General features: G+C 60.8%; 1 long non-coding RNA gene across 1 annotated transcript; it reads left to right on the top strand.

The window, feature by feature from the left end:
- The first annotated feature begins 271 nt into the window (after window positions 1–271).
- LOC142422156 (uncharacterized) lies at window positions 272–5,726 on the top strand. The gene is made up of 3 exons (XR_012779054.1): window positions 272–407; window positions 582–678; window positions 5,611–5,726. It is a non-coding gene; the product is annotated as an uncharacterized LOC142422156 (long non-coding RNA).
- The last annotated feature ends 2,003 nt before the right edge of the window (window positions 5,727–7,729 follow it).

Here is a 7,729-nt window from a genome sequence, read left to right as displayed (position 1 = left end):
AGGCGCGATTGGCGCGCCTGAAGAGGCCCCGCCCCTAGCCGACATTTGCCCGCCCACCGAGGCCCCGCCCCCGAACTACCATTGGCCCACCCGATCCGATATACATTCTCGGGTCTCCAGCCCCGCCCCTCACCTCCATTCGCCCCCCTCCCCCGACCGGGACCCCGATCCCGCCCCCTGACGACTATTAACATCTGACCCCGCCCCACCTCGTCACCGGCCCGCATGCAAAGGCCCCGCCCATGTCTGGGAGGAGCCGGACCAGGCTGAGTTGGGGGCGGGCGCCTGGTCCTCGCACCCCGCACCCCTCACCCCGCACCGGCGCGGCGGCCTGGCTTTCCGCGGGACACGTGGACTGGAACCCTGGCTGTACCAAGCGTCTCGCGCCTGTTTGTGGCCCTGGAGAGGTGGGCGGGCCTCGACCCCATTTCCTCCCGCAGCCCTGCGGGGGTCCCCGCACCCAACTCCCGGCCGCGCTACTTCCGCTCCGCGCTGCTTGCAGGCGGGGTGATCGGGTTCGCCGGAGCCGAGCCGTGGGGTCTTGGCGGCGCCGTGGCTGAGCCTCTCTGTACCTCCTGCAGGAGCCCTGGTGGCGCGACGGTTAAAGCGCTCGGAGGAGGAAGGACGTGGAGGCCGCCCCCGCAGAGGGTCCCTGGACTCGGAATCCACTCCGTAACAGTGGGTGGTGGTTTGTTTTTTTGGGGGGCTTGGGGTCTCCATTGCTCATTGTAAAAGGGGGCCACATAGGACAACGGGGGCGTAGAGTGCTCAGAAAGCCCCCACACACACCGCAGGCTGTCAGCATAGGCATGGAGACAGGTCCAGAGCTTAAAGATCAACGGGGCCCCACCTTTAGGAATGTGTCATCTTATCCAAAGGTAGTACCAGGGGCTGCCAAAGGAACAAACACATCTGTCTGGGAAGACCCTTGACCAGGATGCTCTGTAGGGACAGGCGAGATGTCCAGACTTGATTTCACATACTTTGTGCTGGTGGTGTCAGGGGAGACCACTCCCTGGAGAAGGACGTCCTGCTCGGTGAAGTGGAGGGTCAGTGATATGGCACAAGACCCTCCAGGAGATGTCCTGACAGTGACTGTCGCCAGTAGCTCAAACAGGACCAATGGTGAGGATGGGGCAGGAGCTGGGACCCACTGCAGGCACCTACCAGCAAGGCAAGGGTCTCTAGCCCAAGTTGTTTTACTTAAGATGTTAAAAGAATCCCCCTCACAAAACACATTTAGCCTCAGGTCCTTCACCGAATGTGGTCTCCAGGGAGGTTGTGACCGGCTACATTGCTCAAAAGCAGACAGGTTGGCTGCGGATGTCACCTGCTGAGAGTCTCCTCTTAGTTACCTGACTGTTGGTGACGAAAAGCTAGGCCCTGCCATCTGGTCACTCACAGAGCCATCCTGAGACTGGCCCAGGACCTAAGGAACCTTATGGTGTTGTTTGTTTGGTCACGGTCAACAGTCGTTCCCCCCTCACCCTCACCCCCACCCCGTGGTTCCCCTGAAATCCGAGTTAGCGTAAAACATCTGCACGTGATTCCCCAGAGCGTGCGTGCATTCCAAAGCCAAAGGCCTGTTTGCTCGGACTTCTGATGTCAAACAGGACACCACGCGGACGGTGTGTGTGGCCCCGCCGTGGTCTCCAAGCTGGTGCACCTTCTCCACAAACACTGCTGTCTGCCTCTGGCGACTTGGTGTGGGGACACTGGCTGCGCTGCTTCCAGGTGTAGTACCTGCATTTGGGGCAGCAAGTCACCCCCAGTGCCCCTCACTCTGCTGTCTGAGAGTGGGGCATATACCAGCAGGGTCACCTCCCTCATCAGCAGCCACCTCAGCTCGGCTGTGAGGTGTCAGCTCAGCCTGCGCCCTCCCTGGGTGGACTCTGACCAGGGGGGTACCCACAGAGACATAACCCTGTGCGGATTGTGTCGCCCATATCAGTGAGAGCTCGCCGGAGGGGAGTAGTTCTGGTCTTTGCTGTTAGCTGGGGTCAAAGGGCCACAATAGGTCCCACAGGCTCTCTCCCGTTTCTGGGAACCTGGAAAGGTCTCACAGGGAAGCCAGCCCAGATGTCGAGTGCGGTGGATGGCTCAGGTCGTGCCGGTTGTTCCACGTGTCACTGGGTCTTGACCATGGTCAGCACGAAATGGAAAGGGGCTACGAGTTGATAGGGGTTTGCTGGAATCCTGGCAACGTAGTGGGTTACTTGTTCAGCTGCTAACCCCAAGGACAGGAGTTCAAATCCACCAGCTGTTAAGCGCTGGGTTGCTCATTGCAAGATAGACAGTTTGAAACCACCAACCGCTCTGTGGGGGAGAGAGGCGGCTTTCTACTCCTGGCAAGAGTTCCAGTCAGAAGCCCACGGGGCTGAGCTAGCCGTCCTGCCAGGGGCTCTGAGTTGCCGTCCACTTGGGGGCAGTGGGTTGTTCATGCTGAGGACCAAGCGACAGATCAGAGCTGATCAGTTTCCCATCTGTTTCCTCTTTCCTCCCTGTACCCCCTCGCAGCTCCACGTCCCACTTCCTCCCTGCACGGCCAGTTCCCTTGGCGCCTGACCCTCTGAACTTTGCCCTTGGGTGACAACTGGGTCTGAAAGGTTAAGGAGTCAAGCAGCCCTATCTCCCCAGTGTCATTGTGTCCCCTCACAAACCTGGCCTGTTGGCTGAACATGGGAGTGGGGAGGTGAGGAGTGATGGAGGGCCATCGTCCACTGTCTCTGTGGAAGCCCAGGAGCGGCTGGTGGGTTTGAACCGCTGCCCACCCTTCAGTCAGCAGTCCAGTGCTTAACCCCTGCACTGCCAGGACTCTTCCCGTGGTGGTGGAGAGGGGACAGTCCAGGGGGCGGATCCCTGGGCTCTGAGCTGAGCTCTGGGATTGACACTGGGGCTGTGAGCTGTGGGCTGGAGGCTGGGGCCGGCCAGGCCCACTTCCTGGACTCAGCCCAAGAAGAGGCCTTTTCTGGCCTTCAGATGCAGCCTGCAGCCGGGGGAGGGGCTCGAGCCTCCAGGCCCACACAGGCCCTTATCCTGACTGTTCCTCTTCTGGTGGCAGAGAAACCAGAAGGGATGTCAACCCCCTGACTCAGCACTCCCCCCCCACCCCCAAGCTTCCTGAGGGCTCCCGTGGGTGGGGCCTCACTCACAAGCAACCCCAGCTCAGCAGGGGGGGCTCTGTCCCCTCCCCTCATGGGGGCTGGAGGCTTCCTCAGACTGTTACTGCTCTGTGTGTGTGTCTGTGTGTGTGTGTGGGGGGGGGGGGTGTCCGGAGCGGCAGGGCCTCTTCTAGGCCTGGAAAGAAGGTGCCCCCACCCCATCACAGGGCCCCTGCCTGCCTGCAGATTCCTAAGCAGAGGGTGGGGATAGGGGGCTTGCAGCGTGGCCTCTCCTCTCAGCTCAGTGCTAGAAAGCCCAGGGAAGGTTCTGGAAGTCTCTCCAAACAAAACAGACCCTCGCAGCCATGGAGTGGACTCACAGTAACCCTGCAGGCCGGGGTAGAACTGGCCCTGTGGGGTTCTGAGGCTGTGACTTTAGGGGAGCAGGCAGCCTTGTCTTGCTCCTGTGGAGTGACTAGTGGGTTTGAACTGCTGACCTTGCAGTGAGCTACACACAGCAGAGGAGGCCATCTGCCCTGTGTAAGGGGACCTGGTGGCACAGTGGTTACGAGCTGGCTGCCAACTGCAAGGCCGGCGGTTCAAATCCACCAGCTGCTCTGAAGGAAAGATGAGGCTTTCCATTCCTATAAGGAGTGGTGGTCTCAGAAACACACAGGGCAGTTCTACCCTGTCCTATAGGGTCGCCACAGGTCAGAATCAATGACAGGTTTTTCTGGGTAGTTTGGGCTCTGGGGTAGATCCAGTTCCCTCCCAGGGCTCAGGGTCACGTGCTTGGGGACAGGGTTTGCACCAAGGCAGGCCTTTGCCCGAGGTGGCCAGGTGCACCCTGCAGCCCTGCTCAGCTCCCAGGGCCTTGGGACCAAGTCCAAAGTCCCAAGAGGTGGGGCAGACCTGGCCGCTTGCCCCCATTGAACTCTGGAAGCCAGGCTGGGCTGGCTGTGTGTGACTGGGGACTCTATGCCAGGGCCCCACAGGTGTCCCCTGCATGAAGATGTCCAACTGCTGGTCCACGACCACCAGAGTGCACAGCACCCTCAATTACAGATGAGGGGCTTGGGCTGAGCCCGGGGTGGGAGTGAGGGGCACTGGAGCCAAATGGTCTGCAGCATGAGGGACCTGAGGCCCCGAGGTTCACCTCAAAGTCAGCTCAGGGCTGGGGCCACTTCTGCAGGGTGCAGACTCACCCCTCTGCCCATAACTGAGGGGTCCTGGAGCCCAGAGAGGGGTTCTAACTGGGCTCAGAACTAAGCTGCTGGTCTCATCCTCTCTCCCAGGGATTCCAGGGGCTGGGCTGGGTTAGCAGCCCCTGTGTCACAGCCATGGGTCCCAGGCTCAGCCCAGCTGCCAGAATCCCTCTCCTTCCTCAAATGCAAATCGACCCCTCTCCTGCTCTCTTGCCAAATAAGTCCGTTCCCACGACTCAGCTCGCTGGCGTCCTCTTGGTGAAGGCCAAGGCCTCTTCCCCACCCCACCCCCGCAGGCCCTTCTCTGGGGCTCCTATGCTGCTGGCCTCACTGAGGGAGTGGGACTCTTCCTCCCAGCTGATGGGGACCTGGAGGGTGGGGGTGGGGGTATCCTGGCAGGCTCAGCCCAGCAGGAGACACACATGCTTGGGAAGGGAGCAGACCAGCATGTCACCCTGGCCAGGGCACCCACAGTGGCACAACGCGAGGAAGGACCCACACCAAGAGAGTGCTGGAGGGGGCCTCGGGGAGTGGGGGAGCACAGGCTCAGGGCTGGAGAGTCCTGTGGGGAAGAGGGGTGGGTGCCCGGCTGGGCATCAGGCAGAACCCCGGTCAGTCTACCGTGTAGGGGTAAGTGCCCACCTATACCACCCCCCTGCCCCCGAGGTCATCTCAACTCAGTGACCCTGAGGGACTAAGCAGAGCTGCCTGAGGACTTTTTCTAAGGCTACGGGTCTCATGGAAAGACTGCAGCATCTCTCCTGGTGGCTGCAGGGTGGAAACACGCGCACACATGCACTCCTCCCCGCCCCCGCCACGAACCCAGACTGGTCTGGAGGTGTGGGGAGGGCATTTTCCAGGTGAGCTGGAGTCAATCAGGAATGGCACGTGGTGGTTTAGAGCAAAGCTGCAGGGCTGCCAGGTGAGGGGCGCACACTAGTCGGGACAGAAGCAGCCAGCGGCTGCAGAGCAGCAATGTCTGCACACTTTCAGCACACGTCCAAGCAAATTGATAGACTGTTGACCCGCTGGGGCTTATTACCACCCTCCCCACAACTGAGCTGCTCCTAGCTTCAAGCTGGGGGAGGAGGAGTCTTCAGCATGCGTGGATGTGCTGTGAGGCGTGATGTGGTATATGGTACGGGGTATGGTGCAGTGACATCATCTCTTGTCAACTTGAGCGACAGGGAGTCGTCTAGCCTGTCAATTGGGTCTCAGCTTGGTGACCTCATTTGGAGGCATGATGGCTGTAAGTAGCTCACTGGGAGACCCACTCTCTCTGCCTTCCCTTTCTTGCTGTTGAGACATGCAGAGCGCCGAGGAAGCCACGTGGAGACCCACACCAGCGCTGAGATGCTTCCACTGCCCCTGGATCCACAAGACTTCCCACCCACTGGCCTGTGATGATCTATGTCTGAAGAGGGATTGACAGGTTGGTATCAGGCTTATGGACTACTGGGGTCGAGCCTCGCCCACATCCTGCTATCCACACCCCGTCCTTCAGGGGGAGGGCAGGCACATGCAGGGATTTTAACAGCGACCCTATTCCCGTTCTCCCCTGCTGGGCTGCAGACCTGTGGGGCGGGTTAGGACCTCCACTCTGCTAACCCAACCATGTTGGCTGTGGCCCTGCGGTCCACTACAGCTCACTCTGCCCTTAGGCCCAGGGGTGTCTCAACGAGCCCATAGGCAGCAAGGATCTGGGGAGCACAAAGCAGCATTGCAGACAAACCCCCACAACCAGTGGGCACCTTCCTGACCACTGCCTTGTCCCTGCACTGGCCCACCCACGGGCCAAAGCAGTCCTGCCATCGTGTTCTCAGATGTGGAGGCGTTGCTGTGGGAACCACCAGGGCCACCAAGTGTGGGAGAGCCATGCCCACCCTCCGGGGAAGGCACTTCCCTCCTCCCCATCCTCACCCTACCTGCAATTAGGCAGAGCTGGGAGGGCAGGGCCTGAGGTCACCCCCTCACTCTGGTCCATGTGCCCGCTGGGCCAGGCCCTGGGAGCTGGGAGCCCAGCAAGGTCACAGGGTGAGGTGGCCTCAAGGCCTGTGGACCTCTGATGGAGGCGATTTGGGCCTGGTCTCAGAGACCAAGGCCAAGGCTGCCCACGCCTTCCCCTCCTCAGGACTGCTGGGTAGGGCCCGCAGGACAGTGTACAGGAGCTGGACCTTGCCTGCCCTCAGGAGGTCAGAATGGGGCTGGCCCCCAATGGGGATCAGTGGCAGCAGAAATGGATGATAAATCTGTTTGGGGGTGGTGGTGGTCAGGAATGGTGCATGTGAGGGGTGTCATGGCTGAAATGAAGCCTATGACAGTGTCCTGCAGAGCATGGCACCCTCCTGTCACCTAGTGCCCCGTGAGTGCTCTCCTGGAACAGACCCCGTGTCCCTGAAAGTGAGTCTCCCTCAGGCATGGGGGCAGCCCAGATGCCTGGGCCCCAGTAGGCAGACAGAACAGGTCCAGTCTTTGGCTCTGAGTGGGGTGGGCTGCATTCGTTCCTCTGGGCCTGGGTGGATCCTCGGGGAAAGGAGGAGAGCTGATTTTGCAGCCCATGAAACCACCTGAGGCGGCGGGCCCCCGCTGGAGAACCCCGCAGAGCACAGGGGCCAATGGCAAGGGTCCAGGGGAGGGCCTGCCCTACACTGTCCCACGGGGGACTGCTGCCAGCGAGACCTCAACTCAGGGTGCCCGACAGGCAGGTGAACTCTGGTCTCAGCTGCCCCACACACCCTGCAGGTAGACAAGGGCAGCTGCATCTGGGTGAACATGTGGGGTGTCCCAGAACACAACCCATCTGTGTTGGAGGATGGGGCGCCAGGGCACTGCCCAGACAGGAGGGCAGTGGGCCTTCCTCATGACCCTGTACATGTCATCAGAAGGGACCAGTCCCAGGAGGACAACAGAATGTCTGCAAAACAGGGTATCAACAAAACTGGGCAGAGCCTCATGGGTCCCTGACCATGGGTTCACATGTAACAACTGTGGAGACAGCACAGGGACCAGCGGATGTGCTGGAGCTTGCCTGATGGCACCTGACAGGCAGGCCAGTCCCCACCCTACTCCACTCAGGTCCACTATCAGGAGAACGCAGCTGATGAGGGCTGGGTGCCCTGCTGGGAGAGGCCTGCTCAGTCAGAGAGCTGGGTAGCACCCAATCCCCCAGCCTGGCAGAGGAGGGGTCTCCAATCCCGGGACCCAGCCCTGAGCGTGTGACCTGGGGTTCTGGCTACTTGAAGTGGCCCACCTGCTGGGCCAGAACCAGAGGGGCTCCACAGAATAGCAGGCCTGGTCCCTGGGAGTCCCATGGCCCCTTGAGGACGCTACGGGCAGCTTGCCCTCCATGAGACTACTGGGCTGTGGACCTGAGCACCCCAAGAAGGGTGGCATGGGATGTAGGCACGCCCTGCCATGGGGAGG

This window comes from Tenrec ecaudatus, chromosome 12 (genome assembly GCF_050624435.1).
Source record: "Tenrec ecaudatus isolate mTenEca1 chromosome 12, mTenEca1.hap1, whole genome shotgun sequence".
NCBI lineage: Eukaryota > Metazoa > Chordata > Mammalia > Afrosoricida > Tenrecidae > Tenrec > Tenrec ecaudatus.
The sequence above is the reverse complement of the archived record's forward strand: the minus strand, read 5'-3'. Positions and strand labels throughout refer to the sequence as shown.